This window comes from Heterocephalus glaber, unplaced genomic scaffold (assembly GCF_053883595.1).
Source record: "Heterocephalus glaber isolate CG9 unplaced genomic scaffold, H.glaber_assembly_v1.0 deba00000281, whole genome shotgun sequence".
NCBI classification, from domain to species: domain Eukaryota; kingdom Metazoa; phylum Chordata; class Mammalia; order Rodentia; family Bathyergidae; genus Heterocephalus; species Heterocephalus glaber.
In genome coordinates this window covers 28,526,526-28,550,453 of record NW_028258139.1, presented here as the reverse complement: position 1 = coordinate 28,550,453, position 23,928 = coordinate 28,526,526, and the positions used below count along the sequence as shown (strand labels likewise).

At 37.2% G+C, this 23,928-nt stretch overlaps 1 long non-coding RNA gene across 2 annotated transcripts in view; it reads right to left on the bottom strand.

Moving 5' to 3' along the window:
* LOC101706174 (uncharacterized) overlaps positions 1-23,484 on the bottom strand; it is a 56,824-nt gene extending 33,340 nt beyond the window's left edge. For both annotated transcript variants that reach the window (XR_015441520.1, XR_001182995.3), the window contains exons 1-2: positions 23,161-23,484; positions 139-215 (exon numbers count right to left, since the gene is read on the bottom strand). This is a non-coding gene — a long non-coding RNA (uncharacterized LOC101706174). The remainder of the gene's footprint in view (positions 1-138; positions 216-23,160) is intronic.
* Between the last annotated feature and the right edge of the window lie 444 nt (positions 23,485-23,928).

Sequence of the window (23,928 nt, the reverse complement as noted above, 5' to 3'; positions counted from 1 at the left end):
TGGATGAGAAGAGTGGAGAATTGAGTTTTGGGGAAGGGGATTGGAAGTGAAGAGGAACCCCATGGCCACTCTAGTCATGGCATTTTCTCAGTCTAGTACTTACTATGGGCACATTAGAGACCCTCCATATAAACTTACCTTTCCAGAACTCAGGAGGCTGAGGCAGGAGGACTACTTGGTGAGTTCAAGGCCAGCCTAAACTACATAGTGAGACCCTGTCTCAGAAAACAAAAAATATATAAATAAATATAAATAAATATATATAATGAGTATACAAATATTACAAATATATATATATTTATAGTGGTGCAATGGAAATAAATGGGTTCTAGAGGCCAATGAAATATGGGCCAGCACCTCTGCCACCACATAACTGTGGGATATTGGGCTATTCCCTTGAATGGTTTGTCCTAAGTTCCATAACTGCAAGATGGAAATGACAGCACCTTCTTAGGGTCTTTGTAAAAAATAAGAGTTTCTTCTAGCACCTGGTATATGGAAAACTTTCAAATTGAGTTAATGTTCTATCTTCTCTTTATACCATTACATCCTTATTACTATAATAATTTTAAGAATTATGACCCAGCAAGCATAAAATTTAAAATTGAGCATAACTGGCAAATATTTTAACAAACTTAAAAGTGCTTTAAAAACCCTTCAAAATCATAGCAAAAGTAAAATAAGGCTGGTCTTAAAAGAGATTAAGGAACTTGACCTAAAGATTACAGTCATTTAAAATTCTACTCCCTAAAATAGCTTTTGGGTTTCTACACCAGAACATTTTGCACAATCATTTAAAAATGTTGTGAAAGTTGTCATCCCTGGTGTGACCATTTAATCACTTCCTACCTCACTCCTCTCCTGCAATTATTGTTCAAATACAGAATTATTTTCTCGCCTCCCCTTTTAAACTGTATCTCCCACACGCCTGCAGCATGAAGTTTAAACTCCTTAGAAAAAGATCCAAAGATCTTCTTAAATTACAAAGGCATACCTCCAGTCCAGCCTCCCAGAACTCAGTACACCTCAGGTCAGCATCACTAACGATTTCCACTGTGCATCACACTGTTTCATATTTCTGTTCACTGAATTTTTTTCCCATGACAATATCCCCCTTCACCACCGGATAAAACCTGACTCACCTTTCACACATTTGGCACTTGTTCATCTGGTCTTTCAAAGAAAAGAAGTCACCCTCTCCTCTCTCTTCCTACAGGGCTTTGTTATAATTCCTATGGTTGACCGATATTATGGTTAAGTCTGCACACTTGTTGTACTACAGACTCAAGACAACTCATATTCTGCGTAGGGTCTGCACATACAGTGAATACCTTTCGACTGAATGCATATGTTTAGGGAAAGAAAGAATTCATTAAGCGAGGCTCCCAAAGAAAAGTACATATAAGTAAATGTTAAATGTCTGAGGTGGAGGTGAGATGTGCTTTAATAAATGAAGACTAGAAGAATGATGCTAGTTGGTATGGCTGCCAAAGCCAGTGTTTTGGGAAGAATACGTTCACTGAAGAGTAAATAAGTAGGGTATAGTTTGTCTTTCCCAACACAGCCTTCCTGGCCACTTCAACCCTGGAAGGCAGGCCCTGCTTGGCACAGTTTTGGAACTCACAACAATCTTTAGCGATTGCTTGGCCTGACTGCCTGACCTGACTAGAGCTGTTGTTCTTAATTTGACCTTTCCCCCTTGCTGAATTCTAAGCTGAAACCACGTGTGTGTCACTGTCCTCCAGTCCTGTGCACATCTGTGAGCTTTTGTTGAATAAAACCATGAAAGAGCTTCAATTCCTCAGGCATGCTTTGACTTTGCTGGCGTAAGCAGTGGAGAGGCACACCAAGGCGGAGGCCTTCTTTGGCCATCTGCGCCTCCCCTTTCCCCGCCCTCTCCCCAAAGAGAAAGATGTTTATTAACTCATTTTCCTTTCACACCTCGTGTCTGCTTTCTGTCAGTCCTTATCAAGGTGCTGAGAAAATAGAGACTATGGCAAAGTCCTTGGCTTAATAGAGCTTACTTGTCCCTGAAGGAGACAGATAAACAATGAGTAAGCAAACACAAAATAGCATCCTTCAAGAAGTGCTCGGTGCCATGAAGAAAAGTAAAGCTCAGAGTAAGACAAAGAAGCCAGGAAGGCACCGGTGAGCAGCTGCTCTATGATCTGGGATGCACACATATTGCAAGGAAGGAGACATTCGATGATGATGAGTTACAACACCCTAAACCCTTCATGACCAGCTATGAATCTGCTCAAGAGCTCATCTAGCAGCTGCTGGGAGAGGGGCACAGATCCATGGAGCACGTTTTCTTCACAATTCTTTAGCATCCATTAGTAATAATTTCATCATTTTCATATTTATTCAATTTCTCCTCACCGATACTTAAAATGAGATTGGTCAGTGCTAACTTTCAAGTTATTTTTTCCCTATACACATAGAAAAGTGGGTATATATAGTTTGCTTCATCAAAGCTGTTCTCCCCCTCTAGCAATTCTCACTGTGAGGGTCATCGGCCATTTGCAGGTTTGATGGCAGGCACTGGAAAGCAGACGAGCCACCCTTGCTCTGAACATGGCATGCAAAGTGCCTTCCTCTTGCATCTACTCAATACCAGAAACATTTATTGGATACTCATTAGGGGCTACAATCCCTGGTGGCATACAGTGGTGAACAAAACATTCAAATTTCCAGCCCCTCACAGAGGTAATGCTAATTCTATTAGTCAGCCTTCTCCTTGCTGAGACACAATGCCCAGCATCCACGAGGTAAAAGCAGAGAGGTGTAATTCACTCCTGATTTGAGCTCATCACTGGCTTTAAGGCACTGACATCACGGCAGAAGGATGTGATGCAGAAAAGCTTCTTAGGTCATGGCATCAAGAAACAGAGCAGGGGAAGAGCTTCAGAGAAGAATGGGCAAGGGACCAGATACAGACCTACAGGCCGTGGCTCCCTACACATATTTCTCATATATAAGCAATATTTAACCTTGTGTGTCTGACTTATTCACTTAGCATTATGTTCTCAAGTTGGATCTTTTTGTTTACAAATGCCTCAAGTTTATCTTTCTTTGTGGCAGAGTAGTACTCCACTGTGTATAAATATCACATTTAATATATATGCTAATTTATTTCATTTGTACTACTAGTTTCTCTTAGTTCATTGCAAAGAAACTTCTGTGCTATTACGTATTTGTTTCTTGTATGTAACACAGTAGTTTTGGTCTACCATTTGTACTCTGAGTAAGATTTTGGCCATTCTTTTAAGATTATGGCACATAGTACATTAACTAGTGTTATTCTCTAGTTATTTTTACAAAATTTTGTTTTACTGTTTTCATAGAAGTAAGAAGAGTGTTTTTCAAATATTTTCTTTATTACTGTCCACCTGTATTAACATTAAATAAAAAGCCAGCTTATTGTCGGTGAAACATCCTCTGAGTGTCAATATGTTGGTATCAAATGAGTGGATTCACAATGAGTGGGAGTGTGGCTCTCACACTCACGTTGCTCCCATGACACCCAGGACTCTCACATAGCAGGCATTTTGTGCAATGATTTATATGTACGAAAGGTATGGCAAAGGGGCATTTGCTTGCCAGTTATGAAGCTGTACCACAGTTAGGCAGTTACCACCTCGCTTATTATGGCAACAGATAAGGTAATTCACGTATTATGTATTTACTGACTTTTCCATAAAGATAAAATTAAAGTTATAGGGCCGGGGATTTAGCTCAGTGGATCTGGCGCCTGCCTCGCAGTGCAAGGACCTGAGTTCGATCCCCGGTACCAAAAAACAAAAAAAAAAGATTACGTTCTATTTAGCTACAACCGGCCACATGTATAAGCATTTACACTTTGCTCTGTGCATTTACTTACTAAGCTGACTAAGAACTTGTAAGGCCGCTAAGATGTGGTCATTAAGAGCATATAGCCCTGACTGTTTGTCACTTATTTGACTAAGCATGGCATCAGTGCACTGATGACCCAGCACAAAGCTTGAAGTCATTCATAACTTTCCTGCGAGAAGACCTTGAAGGTCACGTTTCAATCATTTCACCAAGCAGTGAGTCTGAGCAACCATTGTCCATGCTCATTTTATTGTGGATTCTTATTTTTCTTCATAAAAAGGAAGTTCAAGGAAAGCAGTGGTCTTCTCCTCTGCATACAAGTGATCTCTTGACTACCCCTCCCTGGTTTTCATGTTCTTACTCCTCGGTAAGTCATATCAGCTCATCGTGGATTCTCACAGTACATTATCAAGAAGGTACACTGTGGGATGTTCAATATTCAAAGCTAGTAGCATGTAAACCAAGGGCTGGCCCCTGAAACTTGGTAGATTATCTTATGAGCTTTAGATAAAACAAAATTGATGGTCCGTCAATTTGAGGGGGTACTTTTGATTTCCTCGTCAATTCTGACTCCGGTGTCTGATTATTCTCTCCCTCCGGACTCTACAATTAATGCTCCCAACTGTTTTCATGGCATCATCTCTTCTGTTTTGTGCTAAATGATGCCATGTGCTGAGTACCTGACTTTTGCCTCCAGTGTCCTCCTATGTTCCTGTCACACAGGTTAGGAAGGGAACTGCAGGAGGAGTCAAGAAGCCCATAGGTTAATGATCTACTCTATTAACAGAGGCTTTCAGGAATAAACCTAAACATATGCAAAGTCTGCTACATAATAGATTCACTTTACTTACTACTCCTTGCTACCATCAATCCTTGTGAATTACAAAAAAAAATCTCCTGTGTTGATCTGGGCCACCTATTAATTTATTTTCATGGCTTAACACTACTAACATTAAACTGGGAGCCTCAGGAAGGTCCAACATAAAGGACTTCACTTGAATCAGAGCATTTCAGGAAAACTTTCTACACTGATAAGAATGCTCTCTAATCTGCACTGTCCAGTGGAGTATTGACTAGCCACATATAGCTCTCGGATCACTTTAAATATGGCTAGTACACCTGAGAAATGGAATTATTGTTTTTATTTAATGTTAATTATTTTTAAATTAAATATAAATAGTTAATGGGACTTGGGTCAAATACTAGAGAGCACAGTTTAAAAGATACTATTTCACATATTGGGATGGGCTTGCAGGTACATATGTGATGTGTGACTTTCTAGTACTTCTCACTTATTGGATATTGTACCCATGGGGATTCTGTGCTAATCCTCACTACAGAGCTACAGCTTTCCAAAGTTATGTATATTTAAGCACACAGAAGGTTATCATTACTACCAATTTTAAAATTTGTCTTTATTATTTTTAAATTATCTAGACTGCTGTTTTATTTTCTTTGTTCAAGGCAGATGTTAAAATGAATTTGAGAGAGAAGCCAATTTAGAGTCATCATTAATTTCATTTAGTAAGTTGTCTCCTTAGTCCCTACTGGCACTTTCTCTCCATCATATAAATGCATTTTCATTTCTTTAATTCTCTCAGGGTAGGTTTAACTCACTATTGATGGCCTGATCTCGGCCCTTTATTAAGTCAGAATCCTGTACTTTGAAAGTTGTCCCTGGGGCTTGGAGTGTGGACTGGATTCTCCTCATTTCTTCTTCTTGGATGGGATATCATTTTATGTTAGTTTGTTTTTTTATATATAGAAGTCTAAATAAAAACTAGAAAAAATTAAGTCAACTTTCATTTAATTTTCTCCATATACATTTTATCTTTATCTTGGGTCACAAATTATTTGCCTAATAAAATAGTGGACTTGGCTTCACCGGAATTGTCCCAGCAAAGGTGTGAGGTCAAATTTTAGGGATGCTAAAGATAGGAATCATGACTTAAGGTTCTTGGCTCTTAAACGGTTTTGATGTTGCGGTGACAGAATATTGAGAAGGTCACCTCAACTTTTAAACTCTCTGTAGATACAAGAAAGTTCGCTATTGTGATGTTTCTGATTTAATTGCTATTTCCCTATATGTCTTCTGCATTTTTCTGGTTCTCCTGCAAGAAGCTACCTTTCTCTGCCAATTTCATTCATTATTATTGATTCCCTATAATTCTCTGCTCCCCCTGCCTCCCATCTCACTTCCTATATTCTCCGTAGGATCTTAGGTACTCCTGGCATAGTCAGAGTCCGCTGTTGGGCCAGAGCACAAACTCCCAGACCCTTATTCTGTCACTTAATTGAAACAGTTTTGTTCTCTTCTGAAACAGTCAGAGACTTAAAAACTCTTTTTACTAAAAACAAACAAAAAACCAGGGACTCTTAACTTGGGCCTATCGATGCCCAATAAGTAACTAAAAGCAGAAGGGAGCTTGACCTTCATTTTGCATCTATTTTCTTTATTACCTTTAGATTTTGGGCCAAATGTCTCCTTAACTCCACATAAAAGCATGTCAATCATTTGGGGAGTGCCTGACTGAAGTTGGCAAGATAAGACTGATTGGCCCAGAATGCGTATAGCCAATCTCAGCCTGTGCCAGACGGAGGACACCAACATAAGATATTGACAGGGATGCTCAACTGCCAGTGAGTCCCAGAAGGCTCCAATTATTGTGCTAAGCCTCCAGTCACTTAAATCCCAGCAAAGCCTCCTGAAAACTGAGGCTATTCTCAAAGGGAAGCAATTATTTGATGGAGACTGTATGGTCCCTTCAAGAACTTCAGGAGCCATCAGGCAGAGCCCAAATGGAGATGGTTATCAATAGATGCTAGCCCACCTCTGCTAACCCATCAGTGCTGGTCTTGTTCTTTATTTAGAGGCCACTCTGACCCTTTTCATCAGAGCTGTGCTGCCCAGAGCTGCTCAAGCTGAAGCCTCTTCCCTATTTTCTCTTGCTTTCTAATTCTTTGTAATAAATGTGCCATGCCTCCCACTGATGCTTCCTGAAAGGCTATTTTTGTGATGGCAATTGGCAAGCCTACCTGAGATGAGTTACAGGCCCCATCTTCTCTTTGGGGGACCTCCTTGGACCCCACAGGTTGCCACTATTGTGTTTCTACCTGTAATACAAACAATGACGACTGCCGGCCCCTCCCTAACCTAAGCTCCTGATGCATGTGTGAAGTTGTTACTAAGAGTTTTCCACGTGGATGTCCCACAAGCACCTCACACAATATATCAAAAGTTAAACTCAATCACCCCCAAATCACCCAGAACATCTATTATTTTCTCATGTTCCCTATTGAGATGGATGGTAGAACAACGTAACTGGTTACATAAGCCAATATTCTGAGAATTATGATTGATTTTTTGGTCTCCTCCTGACTCCTTTTCCAACCAAAGAAGTCACTAAATCCTTTCCATTCCTCTATCATTTATTTGTTCCTCAAATATTTATTATGTATATGTTATAGGCAGTGTAGTTTTCTAGATATTGTGAACAGATAAGTGAACAATTTAGACACAATCTTTGCCCCAGCGAAGCTTAAGCACATTGGGCTGAGAAAAATTTTAAATAAATAAATTAAAAATAAATTGAGGATCTAATTTGTAATCCACACTCTACAATAAATATACTGCCTACAACAAACTGAATTTCCCATGTATCTTTGTTTCTAGGAAAATCTCTAAAAGAAGCCCTGAATTCTTATTTGTACATAAAACAACCTAGATGCCAGAACCATAGAATTCCTCCCAGATAGACGACTACCCATCTGTACAAACCATACAGTCTCTGAATCACTTGGATCCTGACAAGCCTCTACCTTGAAACTCATTCTGATTACAGAAATCAGTTAGTTCATCCTCTCAACTCAGTGCACACTCACTGTTACCAGGGATGAGTTGCTTTTGTGAGCCATGAAGAGCTGGACAAGCTCACACCAGGCAGTCTGCTGCGTTTTAAGTGACTCTGCCTGTTACAAAGTCCCCCCACCTCCACTGCTGTTGCTCTGGAATTCTGTAACATATGAATCCTTCCTCTTATGATTACCTCTCAAATACTATAAAATAATGATCTGAAGCTTATATTTCCCAGACTAAATATTTTCAATTGTTTCATATCAGATGATCTTCATGCAAATGACATGGTCCTCAAATATTGCTCTGACTAAATTCTGGTGACATTCTAATTTATAAATAAATATATTGCAAAGTAGTATCCAGAACTGAGCACAAAGTGCCCAATAAGACATGAATAGTTCTGACACAGAATTGATGATTATAAAAAATCATAAACATTAATATTTACTATAACCTTCCTATATGCCGGATAAAATAATAAGTACCTAATTAATTATCTCACTTAGCACATTAACTTTGTAGGACGCTGTGGCTGTTAAGATGAAGTGTTTGGGATCATTTGTTGAGGATATTGGGTATTTCTGGGTGGGTCATGGAAGCAAGACTTTGAGTATTGTGTATGATCCCTGGCTAGTTTCCTGGCTGACACTGTTTCTGTTTTGCTTCCTAGACACCAAGAACTAAGCAGCTTTGCTTCCCCATCCCCTTATGCTATTATATTCACCCATGGAGCCAGCTGGCCATGGACTGAATTCCCTGAAACCAAGAGTCAAGTTAACCCTCTTCTCCTTTAAGTTAGAGGTGTCAGATACTATATAGGTGCAATGAGAAAGCTGAATAATACAGACGCAGACTCTTAGCATCTCCATTTTTGCTGCTGTGAATATTGAGACTCAGGTTACATGGCTTAGCCAATAGCAAGTGGCTATTAGGTGGCAGAAGCCAATTCTTGTACTCAGATGTGTGTGTTTTCAAAGCCAAATGCCCTTAATCACTTCCTCATTCTGTTTCCTCTTTGCAAATTAGACAAGGACAGTAAATTTACCTCTTTAGGCCCAGGTAATTTTAATCTGTATTTTATTATTGATTTTAAGCCATAATGATGGAATTATACTTCCCTCAGAGAGGTGTTGTGAGGATAGAAGGCAATATGAGTAGCACACAAATTTAAAGTGTGAATATCACCAGGAGTGGTGGTACACACTTGCAATCCCAGCACCTGGGAGGCTGAGGCAGGGTTGTGGGAGATTCACGGCCAGCCTGGACTGTATAGTGAGCTTAAGGCCTGCCTAAACTGCATAGCGAGACACTGTCTCAAAAACCAAAAACAAATGTGAATATTTACTAGGACTGCCACTACTATGTCACATAATATTGTTCATAATTAACAAATAATTTAGAACTGAGACACTGGATCCTAAGAAGATCAGAGTTAAACCTAAAGACAGTTGTTACAGGAACTCAGAGGTTCTGTCTCAAAATGTTCTTGTGATGGGATAGATAAGCTATATGACAAGAGCAACTCTCAGTTCTTAATGTCTTACAACAAAACAATAGTTCATTACAAATTCATTATATGTTTATAGCAAAGTGTTTTACTCAGGATCCCAGGAAGCTGGCAGCTATAGCAGGGACAAGAGAAATTCAAGGACTAGTGAGCTGCTCATAGTTCAGCCCAGCTGTGATTGACTTTTAATTGGCTTCTCGCTCCACTGAAACAGGAAGTCTGCACTGAGCCCAAGAGAAGAGGAAAAGTCCTCGGGGCGTAGGACAGTGAGGGTGAGCACGTGGAATCACTGGTTCTCCCCGGTCTGGTCTAGGTTTGCAACTGAAGTCCTGACGTTGGTTACTTTCTTGTCTCTAACTGCACCATTATTGTTGCCTCTGTGTCTTGAATTGATTCAAAACTTTCACCTTTCCTGATCATTTTATCTTTATAAGAGAGCCAAATGCTTGATGCTAGATCCAGTGAATAAGGTTGAGAAGGACACATTATAAAGTTGTTATTTAGCAGAAAGTCCCATCCATGTTTTGAGTCAATTCATAACATTGAGACAGCCCCCCAAAGACACACAAAAGAGGACTTCCTGAATGGCTTCACAGTGTGGTGGTGAGAATGATGTGTGTTTTTGAAGTGAGGGCTAATATTTTGATGGGGATTAATGGCAATAGGTCTTTTATTATAATAATTTTCTCTATTTTTATTTATATATTCACTGTATCTCTTGATCATATCTTTACTCAGCAATGTCAGCTTGTACTTCTTAGTGCCCTAGACTAGTGCTGTAATGGTAACTCCCATTGTTCTACCTATTTATTAAGTTGTTCTCTGAGGGTCTCCCCTGATTACCTAGTCAAAAGTAGGATCCCATCTTCTAGTCCATCATTATCTTTCTTTTTTGTCATGGGACAGATCACCACTTCTTTGTTCATTTGCTTGCTTATGGCTCATGGGCCTCCATTAAAATGTAATTGAGAACAGGAGTCTTTTATCTTGTGTAAGTCTGTCTTCCCAGTCATTGCTCAGTGAGTGTTTATTTAATACACAGCAGAATGTGCTGTTTTTGTCTGTGTATGTTATGGCTTGTATTTAGATGTCCCCCAAAGCCTCATAGAGTCATAGTGGGGGCTTTTCAGAGGTGGCTGGATCTAGAGTGTGTAGTGTTGGGCTCAAGGGTGTGTGATGACTAAATCAGTCCATTGATTGGTTTGGCATAATTCTGGCTAGAATTAAGGGTGTGAGTGCTACACCTACCCTAGGGCAGGTAGCCTGCCTAAAATATGAGACAGAAAGAAGCTAATGTGCTCTCCCCTGCCTGCTTCTCATGGACTATTTCCTCTCTATGATGCTCCTCTGCCATGCCACCCTGCCTTGAAGCCAGCCAACTATGGTTTGAAACCTCTACAGACTGTGAGCTAAATAAACCTTTCTTCCTTTAACTTTGGGTGTGGGGTACTTTGAATAGGGATCCTGTTTCCAAGGGCATGACCTTGGGTTCTGTGTATTTGGTACATAGAAAGACAGATGACTGAGAATTCTTAGCAGAAAAAATGGAACAATAAAACACAATGGAAAACTCCCTTCAATCCGAATGTTCATGTAGAATAGAATATACGAACAAATATGGGCATTCATATAATAAAATATTAAATAGCAGAGAAAATAAAGGATTTCAGCTATACACATCAACATGAATAAATCTCAAAAGTCCAATATTGAAAGAAAGAGGAGAGCCATAGAAAAAAAAGATTAGAGTAAGATTCCATTTATATTCAGGTTAAAGTGAAGCAAACTTTAACATAAATTTCATGTAGCTGCATGCACAGTTGGGAAAACTATAATAGAAAGAAGAGGAATGACCAATATCAAATTTAGCTTAGTGGTTAACTTTGGGGTCTGGGAGTGGAGTATAACTGCAGAAACAGATATGAGGAATTTCAAAAATATCAAGTATATTTTTCTCTTGAGCTAAGTGAAAGGACTATGAGTGTTATTATTATCATTATCGATTTTAGTAGTATTTAAACAGTTTATAAATTATTTCACATTTACTTTACCAATGAAGGAACAAAAAGTGAAAATGACTATTTTGATCTCTATTTGGGTCTGACTTTTGGAAAAACATTCAACTAATTGTGTGAGAATCAGTATAACTTTTCAAAAAGAAAAAATTAATTTGTTATAAGTTCCTTTCTCTGTGGTTAAAATTTCTCTCATCATCTTATCTTTCTCATACACAACTCTAATTTAGAAAAATTCTAAGCAAAGCTCTGAAGTTTAGCTCTATCTTCTAGGAAGAGGAAATTCAGATCGGAATTGTGCTATTTTTACATTAAGATTTAGTTCAATTTGATATACTTGGGGGTTAGAAAGAGGAAAAATATATACATATGCACACACATGTATACAAATATATACAAATGTGCAGACATGCATCCATGTGGGGAGGATTATCTACTATATATATATGATTATACATAATAGTTAATTATCCACGTTTATTGCATCATATAGTTTATAAAGGAATCATATGATATATACTGTACAAGGTGTTCAGAACCAGGGCATGTGAGAAATTTCTGGGGCCAGATTGTGTGATTGCACCCACAGCCCCAAGGCTGATGTGAGCTGCCTTGGGAAACAGAAAAGGAGGTGGAAAGCTTCATACTTTCTGTGTAGGGGGAATGCTCGTAACCTCAGTGCTCCTATAGCAGGATGACATCTGCTGAGGACAATGTAAAGAGTGCTAGTTCCTTATTACCTTGGGCAGGCATAGGGTAGGGAAGAACCTGTTCCCTTTCACATACTCCCCTTGTAAAAGTTTAATCTGTTCCCTATTTTTCAAAATATCTTTTCAACCATTATTATTCCATGAATGAGACACATCTCCTTCCTCCTATGCTTCTTGCTGTCTAATAAAAGTGAGTCAACTATGGAGATTATCAGATCTGCCCACTAGTGGTAGACTTTTACCAGTCCCCTTGCATATTTTTTTTTGAACTGGGGATTGAACTCTGAACTTTGCACTTGTGAGGCAGGTGGTGGAACCACTGAGCTAAATCTCCAGACCCTGCTAGATTGGGCTCTGTATCTGAGCCTTCTGTTCAACTGAGTTTATGGAAAATGGATCTTATAATGTACAGCAGTAACCAAAATAAACCTTGTCTTCAAGTAGTGTTCATAGTGCAAGACATTGTGTATACAGTGAGGTTTAAGGCACTTCCTAAGGTTAAAGCAACCTGACTGGAAGTGAGAGATCACTGAAAGAGAGAAGTCAATAGAGAGGAAAAAGAGGAGGAAGGCAATAAGTGGTAGGAAAAGAGGACAGGCAAAAATAACAAGATATTAACAATAGCCCTGTGATTCTTTGAAAACCTGCCTCCCTTCACCAGATTAATTCATTGTGGAGCTACATATTAAATATGAGATGGTTGGAATTCTCTGAAGGAGTTGCAGCAGATTAGGCACCAATAATATTGTTTGCTTCTTTTTTATTAGTATATGTTTGTAATACATAATAATTATATTCATTTTATCTTGATCACTTTTTATTCCCTTCCTCACACTCTCCTCTCTTCCTTGTTCCCCAGATCTCCATTCCTATCTCCAAAAAGTCTACCTCCTTGTCTCCTATCACCACTCCTTTATTTCACAGAAATTTTTCTGAGAAGAGACAGAACAGTGATGTACCATCAAATACAGTGATAAGAAAAATCAAGTGAAAAGAGCAATTGTTCCAGAATGCTACCCCTTCAGGTTGGTTTGGAAATATTCTGAGCCTTTCTGACAATTTTTGGACATTAGAATCTGAAGGCAACACAGAGTTCATCTGGCCCAATATTTTAAAGTTCAGAACTTAGGAAAGTAGAGAGGAGGTACAGGGTCACATGATGAGCTTGACTACTGGTTTAATGTTCTTTTACTTTAGAAATTACAACTCCTGTTAAAGTTTTCATGACTTAATAACTCACTACACCTTGTTTCTGCAATCTATCTGTAAGATGCTAGTCCCCCATAGATACCACAAAGACACATAGACAAAAAGGAGAAGGAGGAGGAGGAAGGGGAGGAGGAGGAGGAGACGAGGAAGAAGAAGAAGAAGGAGGAGGAGGAGGAGGAGGAGGAGGAGGAGGAGGACAAAAATACAAAAACCTTAAGAAGTCAACAAGTTTCTTTGGAAAGCAGCTTGCTACATCTCCTCCTTGAGGAGTCACATGCATCACAGCTTTTCAGAGATGTAAGAAATTCCATCATGAGAATTCCATTTGGTTTAAATACATGTTCCTAGTACATGAACTAACAGCAAGACTAATAAGTTGTGGGACACATTTTTTTAAAAAACAAAATTATAATTTTCTATTTGGCAATGTTTTATAGCTTAGATATCATTTCAGAATTATACTAAAGTTTTAAAAAACTATTTTTTTAATTCCCATGTGGACTCTGCTGTTGACCACAGTGATGTAAGTGCTCAAAGCTCCCTGATTTGAGAAATGGTTTCATAAATGTTTATATTATACATATTAACTATGTTGGGGTCTCATATTTGTCTCTCATTATCTATAAGAAATAGTTCAGAATTATAAACCATAAACATTAATAATAAGGATTTAATTAGTTTAAACATTAGTGGATTTAAACAGAGTCAAGATATTTACAGAATGATTGCAAGGTTATACAAGGAGGATCTAGGCCTGAAATGTAATGGTTTCCCCCCAAAAACCATAGAATTGGCCTACTGAGCACACTACTAAGGATTCAGGACACATTTGTGCTAATCATCACATGTAGTCATAGTCTACATAGTCTACATTGTCTGACAGGAAACTGTCATGCCAACTACTGCTCCAGGCTCAATTCCTCACCCTCAGGATGTGATTATATTGTCAGGGCTGTAAGCTCCAAATAAACACATCTCATGTAAAGGATCGTGAGACATACTACATAATATTTAAACCTGTATATCTATTTTACTTCACTCAACATTTTATTTTCCAGGTACATCCATTTCTTACAAATGTTTCAAATATATTACACACACACACACACACACACACACACACACACATGTATCACATTTTCTTTATTCAATTGTCTGTTGATGAATATACAGGGTTCTTCCAGGATTTAGGTGTCATGAATTGTGCTGCTATCAACATTGATATCATGTATAGCTGTAGTATGATGTTTTAAATTCATTTGAGTAAGGCAAGATACAAAAAAGAGATCAACAGGGGATGGATAGGAGACAAGGGAGTGAATCTCTTGCAAATGGGAAGGGGGCTAAGAGACCAGAAACCTAATAACCTCAATGAATGTAAACATTATATGCCATAAACATGTGCTAAGACTAATAATATCAATAAGAATGAAAATGGGGAAAGGAGAACTAGAGGAGGAGAAAGAGAAGGGGGAGAGATGAGGAAGAATATTTTTTAAAAAGAAAATTTAAATATTCACCATAAAAAAGAATTGTGTTGCACTTCAGATATAAATGTCCCCCCAGGTCTTTTGTTCAGTGGTAGGGCCTCATCAGGGATGGAAATTTATTGGGTTGTGACCTAGAAGGGTATGTTCTTCCTCCTGGGTCCTCCTGTCTCTCTCTGTTTCCTGGCTGCCACAGGTTCAGCACTTTTCCTCCACCATGGCCCTCTGCCATGCTGCTTCTGCCTTGAAGCCAACCAGCCAAGGCATGGTTGATTGACATGTGAGCCAAAATAAGCCTCTCTACCTTTGACTTCTTGGTGTAAGGTACTTTACCCAAGAAAATGGGAAGGTGACTGATGTGGATAATTATTGCTAGAGAGGTGGGATGCTTGCTATGACTGTGGTTGCCTCCAGGTGTAAAACTGCAAACTCTTCATTTGAGAATAAAATGTTCCTGGGATGCCTGCTAAATAAGGACCTGTTAGGAAATTAGCTGCCCAGGATTCATTTCATCAGGGTGGTTAGAGGCCATCAGAGCCATGGTCCAAGGGATCCTAGTTATTATTTGACCTGGTGGAAGACGTTATTGTCATCCACATGGTGCAAGTTGCAGGGTCGTGTAGGCTACGATCCAGATTTTAGATTGAGGCTTTGGAGGCCAGGCAATATACCCTTGAGAAGGTTTAGTTGTTCCTCAGTTCATGAACTTAATTTATTCCACGATTCTGCAAAAGATGGCCATGTTCATGTTGATGTAGGAAAGATGGCTCCAGTTGTGTTCATCATTTGATGCAGAGCTTGTAAACAAAAACAAAATATTGACAAATGCTTCTGTTTGTGAACCAAATTGTTTGCAAACAAAACTGCTTGTAAACTGAGGTACCACTGTAGTGTGTGAAACTATGAGAGTGAAGCCAAAAGTGCAGTGGAGACCCATGAAAGTTGGAATGATCTGAGAAAGACTGAATGTAGCAATCAGAGCCATCCCAAGATAGAGGCCATGAGGCCTGCAACCAGCAAGGCTACAGGGATAGAGCTGCCCAAGCCCTTTGGTGTTAACATCTCATCACAACTTGGGTGAGATACACGGGTGCTGGCTGCTGGGTATGGGGTTGCAGGATTGAATGTTTGGCCTGTTGGGTTATAGCATGTTTTGGTCTGATTTCTTTGTATTCTCCTATCCTTGCCCTTTAAAATGAGGGTGTTTACCGAGTGCCATTGTTTGTTCGAAGCATTTACTTTGCTTTTGATTTTTATAGGGGTCACAACTAAGAATTTGCCTTGAGTCTCAGAGGAGACTTTGGACTTGGACTTTGTAGCAGTGCTGGAAATATTAAGACTTTGGCAATTCTTAGAGATAGGCTATATGAATTTTACATAATTGAATGAACATGATCCTCTTGGAGGTCAGGGATGGAATGTTATGATTTAGGTCTAAAATGTCCCCCAATATATTTGTGTTTCCTTGCACTCTCAGCTTCCTAGCTGTCATGGACAGAGCACCTTTCATCTGCCATGCCACTCTGCCCATGTCGCTTTTGCCTTGGAGTGAACCAAAATAAATCTCTCATCTTTCACATTGAAGTTTAGGGTATGATCGAGGACCTTGTCCCAGTGACAGGAAAGTGACAATTACAGAACCTCAGCTGGTACAAGCCCTCACAGAGCTGGTGTTTAGACATGGGACAGTCACTAATTATAGTGTGGGGCTATCTCAAGATCTTCATATTCATGTTGCCAGCAGATAGTTTGTAAGTAACCATAGTGTATCTACCTCTCTTTTTCCTTCCAAATATCTCACAAACCTATCAAGTTGACAGAACCTTGGTTGTCCAAACTCTTACTACAAGAGAATCTAGAAAGCACAGGGTTATAGCTTTACATTTCTCAGAATATAGAAAAAGTGCAACGGTTGGAGTGCCAATCTATCCCACCAACTGTAAGAACTGTTTTTATTTTTCAGGGCAAAATAGACAAGTGTTGAGGCAAAGTAAAGGATCTTGTTCCCTACAGTAGCTTAGCATGACTTGACTAGGTAGCTTCTAAGATTAGTTGCAACTCCAAGGCTCTTTGATTTAATCAATATGAAAACATTTCTGCAGTGATACTTTAAAGCTTTTTTTTCAGATTAGTAGTCATTCTACCTCATTTTGGTTGATGATGGTGCATTTCGATTTTTTGTTCGCTCTCCATAGAATCCACTGTTCAGTTGGACTTTGGACAATAAATTTCCTAACTCCAGATTTTCCGCATGAAGGACTATGAACTGGGTCAAAGGAGAGAGAGAGAGAGAGAGAGAGAGAGAGAGAGAGAGAGAGAGAGAGAGAGATTGTGAAATAAATCAGAAGAGCAAAGACAAAGGGAGAAACATAAGAATTGCGGTTTCCTTTTAGTTTAGTGTACTAGTACATGTGTGTAGTGAATAATGTTTACACTCCTTGTGTGAAGTTGGTACATGTACATGACACATTGCAATTCTTTTTTTCATCCCTTATCCCTTCCTTCCCTCCACCTTCCTCCGTCTCTGCAATTTATTCATCCAGGTTCTCAAGATTAATTTGATTGGCATGGGTGCCTCAAAGTATGAGTATGTCAGGTAGCTTTGTGACAAAAATAGTTTAAATACAAGATCAAAGCAAGAGGAGGCTGAAAATGACTACTGGTTGCCAAGGGACCTGATTAATCCTTCTTTACAAACTCCCACATGAGGAAAGGTCCAAGAAGCAAGATAGGGTAGCAAAATTATCACCTGGGCTCACATGAACATTCTGAAGCTCTGGATTTATGTAGTGGAGCCACCAAATATACATCTTAATAAAGACCTTTGTGATTCCACTGTAGGGTCTCTCTTAATCACTTTGAAAAAAGCTAGTTGTAGGCTCATACAAAGTGAAAGGGAAAAGGATTTTGCAAAGGTTGGGTTCTGGAAGAGTCTGATGTAATCTTGTCGACAAGGATCACAGACTGGGTCTCAAAGTGAAATCCCAAGTGTGATGTGCTCTCCAAAACACTGGTACCTGGTAAGGAATCAGCATCTCTGTGGTGGTTAGTAGAAATATGCATATTACCCATGATGCCATCAAAATTAGAAAATATGGGAACACTTGAAAGTCACTGCCACAGATAATGAAGAAAACACTGAAGCATGATTTTTCCTGAAGGTTAATGGACATTAATATATGTTCAGCCAGTGAGGTCTAGTACTGACTGCATAGTAATTTATTTCTATGTAAACTCACAACCATTGAATCAAATACCCACCAGGCTTTCTGTTTCACACATACATTTAGGAACAATAAAATCACCCAGGAATTGCCATCTAAAACGATATTTTGCCCTGTTGGTAATCTCAATCTAATCGCTGGAGAATTGCCTACAAGACATGGTGAGATAATTCCTGTAGAGGTGAATGCCAGGAAAAATACTTGCCAAATCACTCTGATGATGAAAGTGAAGTGACATTCCATTCCTACAGTCTTTGGAAATTAATCTGTTTCTATACTATGTATTGACCCTAAGAGGACATGGGATAGAACAGATTGCTATCATCAGGGAACATTTTTATGCTCAAAAGCAAAATATAGCATCCTTTATTTATTTGTGTACCGGGGGAAAAGAGTGTTATAGCAAACATTTCTTGCTCGAGTTTTAAAATAAATTGAAAGGGAATACAATTGTGTTTCAACATTGTGTTATTTACCATGCCTATTAAAAACTCAGATGAAATTCAGAACTTTTATTCCAGTCTTTCTGTTAAGATTATTTTGTTTTCCATCAAAACCATAACTATGTTGCAAAATCCATCTGCTTTCACTGATCCTAAAAGTAACTACATTAATCCAAGCTGAAAGCTATATGTGAATACAAGCTGATGTCATTTATGAACAAGTACCTTAGCATACTGCTTTAACAACTTATTCTTCTCAGCTTGACAAATATAAACATTTATATTCCAAAGTAATTTACATTTAAAATCCCATACCAAGCTGATGGGAGAAGATAGAATATTGAATTTCAACACATAGATAAGTTTTTCTAAAACAACAAAGAGGCATCTAGTAATGACTTTTCATTTAGACAGCATACTTTACTCATTGAGAATTCTAAGTAGCATACTTTACCATGCATATTTGGGGAAGTTTGTGCTTTTTAGAAATAAAAAGATGATGAATGTGCATCATATCCATACTGATTTTATCTGGTAGGTGACTCAAATTGAGAATTTTACCTGACTTATTTACTAAGATCTCATTTTTAGGAACTCATGTATAAAGTAGCTATGAAGCTATAGTTATTTAGCTATGACTTCAGAGCTACTTCTACTGAAGGTTGAGAGTATATAAAGAAATCTTACTTTATAAACAGAAAAATAAAAATACATGCAGCTACACATATAGGTCACACTTGAGATATGGCTCTTTTGTAAATGGCCAAAAAGTCCTGACCAAATGCAGAAAACTACTAGTGGTCCACCTATTAACATTTTATCAGTACATATTCATAGTGCACAGTATTCACATTCTATGTGTGGAGTTGGTACACGTACATAACCCATCTTAACTCCTTTTTTCATCACCTTTCCTTCTCCTCGGCCCCCCTCCATCCTTCTCTTGACTTCTTTCCAATCTGAGAAAGATCTGTCTCCCTATTAGCTATCTTTTAAGGTGTTGTGAATATATGTATCCCAGTGAATGGAGATACACATCAGAATTCTGAATAAAATTAACTATCCAAACAATGCAACTCACATACTGGTAGTGTTGTGTTAGTAGCGAATTTCCTCGGTGGCATCTACTCTTTCTAACACACCTGTGTCTAACCACAGTCTCTTATGTACATTGCTAAAGTTATGAAGTGAAATGAAACTGACTTCCAACTTCATCACCGCTAACACTGTGAGTACAAGTTATACGCTGCATGACAGTGACCTAGTATGGCCTCTGGAAAATATTCACATCATTAAGCTGCATTTTAATCTATAAAATGGGAGTAATAATAGTAAAACTAATAGTACCTATTTCAGTGGGCTGTGCTATAATAATAATTAAAATAAATAAATCATGCATGATGGATAGAAAAATGTCATGGAATAAACTTTCAATAAAAGAGAATAAAAGTATTGAAGCTAGTTTTCTAGGCTTAGCTTTGATCATCTTAAAAAGTAATAATTTTGAGGAAATACAATGAAATTACTTCCAAACAAGACAACAAAAACAGAAAGTTACAAGAGGTTAGTGAAATAAGTAATAAAACAAGTAAGAATCTCACCAGATCACAAAAAGTAAAAGTGTCTTCTTCTAGTGTTGATAAAGGTAAGAGAAGAACCTACAAGGTCAAAGGTGTGTGTACTTCAACAGTTAGTAATTTCACTTCTAGACATATATTCTAGAGATGTACCAGCACACAGGTACATGGACATGGACATGGATATTGCAGTAGTCATGTTGACTTAAAAATGCAGCATGAATAGGGAAAACAATAAATGATGAAAAATCCATATCATAGAACATTGTAAAAGGGTCTTTACATTATAGAGGTTATTGGTTTTGTTATTGTCTTATGAAGAGTGTGGGGCTTTTCTTTTTGCTTTGTTTTGTTAGCTGATGAATTTATGCTTTTTGAGACTTGTTTTACTAAGGTGAATCTAGACTTTCACTCCAGGACAGCTCAGCCATACTGCTGAAGTTGAGCCCCTTCCCCATGAAGCAGTATTCTCTGAGTGTACTGGGCATTCACTGAAGCTACCCTGCTCTAGTTGTTTGGAGTATAATCATCTTCCTAACACATGTAAGTTGTTGACATACCAAGAATAAGGAAAAAGTAATTCAGTTACAGAAACTTATGACTAAAAGCACATCCAGAAGTTGTAGTAGTGATAAAACTACAAGAAAATGGTATTTTAAAATGATATTTTTCTTTTCCACTGTATATAATTGTACAATGTATATAATTGGGGCTTTTAAAAATCAACTTGGCAGTCTCTCCATTTTATTCATAATGTTTAGAAATTTATAATTAGTTAACATATTGTGGTTGTTTAAATTTACTATTGAGATGAATCATGACTGAATAAAATAATATATGGAAATTGATGAAATGTATCTGTAAGAGTGTGAAAAGAAAATTTATAGACTGAAATACTTAATATAAGACTGCAAATATTTAAAATAATGATTCAACATAAATTGAGAAAGTAATTCCATGCTAATGTTTCAGAAAATGGGAGAAAGATTCTATTAAAAATATAAGGAAAAGATACTAAAATAGAAAAGAGGAAAACCAAAAGCTGTTTTATGAAAATGTATATAATTGATAAAGTTATAAATAGGCCAATTGAAAAGAAAAATAAGTAAAAAAATGTTACTCGTCTCAAGATTAAAGAGTAGATATCAGTACAGATCATATAGATATTGAAAGAATAACAGGAACAAATTTACATGGATAAAAGTAATTTAAGTAAAACATTCTTTAAAGACACAAATTATCAAAATTCTCTCAAAAAGATAAACATATGAGGAATCTTTATCAAATAAATAAATTGAATTTATTATTAAAATTATTATGAATAAGAAATCCCTGTTCCCCATTGCTCCAATGGTAGGTAAAACCCAGAATTTAAGTAAAAGTAATACCAATTCTAATGCAAACTTTTTATAAAAAAGAAAAGAAAGGAACCCTTCTCAATTAATATAAAAGGTACACATTAGCTAAAACTGAAAGCAAAATAAACAAACAAATAACTAAATAAAACATTATAGAAATAGAATACTAGTTGCTAATATCCCAATTGAACATATATGAAGAAGTCTTTAGACACATTTATTTTCTAATAAAATCTAAAATAGGCAAGTGGACCATGTCTTTGACTTAGTCAAATCCTCTCAGGAAGGGAGGATTGATTTTATATTCAAAAATCAATCAATATAATTCATCATACTAATGGTTAATGTATAAAAGCAAAGTATTATCTCAAAAATAAAACTATTTAGCAGAATTCAGTATCCATGTATAGTAAAAAAATCATACTAGGAAGCACATAAGAAAAAATACAGATATCATCATATCTCGGTCTATAAGACCAAATGCTGTCTCCCTAAGACTGAAGTAAAGAAAGAGATTATTACTCTAACCAGTGGAATAAAGTAAGAAACAGAATTAAAAGGTTATGAATTAGATTAATTTTCCAGAGAATATGACTCTGTATATGGACTATCTTAAGGCATCTATAACATGCTACTAGAATTATTAAGTACATTATCAAGTTTATAGATATTAGATCAAGGTCTAAAATCAGTGATATGTTTATGTACTAGCCATGAAAATTGGAAATTAAGAAGTGATATCATTTACAATCATGTTTTAAAATTATTGATAATAAATTTTTGAACCATGTGGCATCAAATAGATCTAATTGATATTTATAGAATAATTCAACAAACAGGAGCAGAATACACATTGTTTTCAAGTTTACATCTATTCCTCACCGAGAGAAAACACTGTGGGTCACAAAAGACACTGAAAAAAAATGCTTAGAAGGGGAATTAAAACATTTAACATGTACTTCAGAAAAGAAAAAAAATCAGAAATCAATGATACTAACTTCTAACTAAGTAAGATAGAGAAAGAAGAGCAAACTTAAATTTCAAAAATTACAGTAGAAATCAAAGAAATTGAATATAGGCAAGCAATTGAGGAAATCATCAAAAGTAAAGATAGTCTTTGGAAAAGATCAAGAAAATTGATAGACATCTCCATCCAGGGTATTCGAGAAAAAGACAGGGGAGATACAAATTGGTATAAGTAATGAAAGTGAAACAATCACTGCTAATCCAATGGGCATTAAGGGGACTATAAAGAAATGATTCATCTATGCTTATAAAGTTTATATATCTTAGATGAAAAAGCTAATCTCAAAGACACCATCTACCAATAGTAGGATATATATATACACTACATATAATAGTATATATATACTATTCATACTATCACCTTATATATAAGATTATATATATAAGATTAAATAAATAATGTATATAAGATTAAATAAATAATAATATATAATCATATATATAAGATTAAATAAATAAGATTACATATGTATAAGATTAAATAAATAACTAATAGTCTTCCAAAACAGAAATAACCACTGAATTCATGGTGAATTCTATAAAATACTTATAGGAAGAAATTATACCAATTTTCTACAACCTCTTCTAGAGAATAAATGCAAATATACTTCCTATTTCATTATATGAAGTCACTAGACTAATATCAAAATGAGATAAAGATATTAAAAACAAAACAAAGAAATATTTTCATAAATATAGATGCAAAAATATTCAAAAAAGTAGTAGCAAGGAAAATCCATGTATAAAAACAATTATACACCATGATAAAATAGGATTTTCCCAGGTCTGCCAGGCTCCTTACCTGCAAGGCTTCATCAAATTTTTTCAAAGATTTAAAATTTTAAAATAAGTTAGTATAATCCATTGTAGGGGACAGGGGAAGGGGACGTTACCAGAACCTCTGCAGTGAGTCCTGGTCTCCTGCGAGCCACGGCAGCACACGGCAAATGACAGGAAAGGTAGAAAAATGAGACTGAGAAGAAGCTGAGCTTTGGGTCTGATCAGTGCTGCTCTGCGCAGCAAAGACAAAAGCCCCCAGCTTACCACACCTTTTATTCAGTACATCGGGAGAAACAAATGTAACAAATGACTTGCAGAGAGTTCAATAGTTCACATTGGGATAAACAAGGTGTAACGGAAGGCTTGCAGAGAGTTCAGTACATCTCCGGCAAACAAGATGTTAATCAGTCAAAGAACAATGAGGAACTGAGCAGATGTTTGTTCTCCCAGGATGTTTCTTGTCCTGGAGAATCATAGCATCACTGAATCACTGAAGTCTCAGTTGTGACCGGAGGCCAAACTGGAGTTATTCTGTAGCTGGGCTGTAGGCAAGAGAACTAGGCTAACCAAATGATTTATCCCTAGAATTATGTAGCATTGCTCCCAACAATCCATGACATCAACAGGCAAAAGAATTGTCATATGAGTGTATCAATAGTGCAGAAAAAGCATTTGATAAAATCTAACACTTCTTCATAAAAAACACAGAACCAAAACAAAGACAACATTTCAGCCAGTTGTGAATAAGTGGGAACTTTTGAACTTGATAAGGAATATCTGCAAAAGCCTACACCTGTTATCATATCTCATGGTAAGAAACTAGATGGTTTGCTTCTAAAGTCAGGAGCAAGGCAATGGTACTCCTTTCACCACTTGTACTC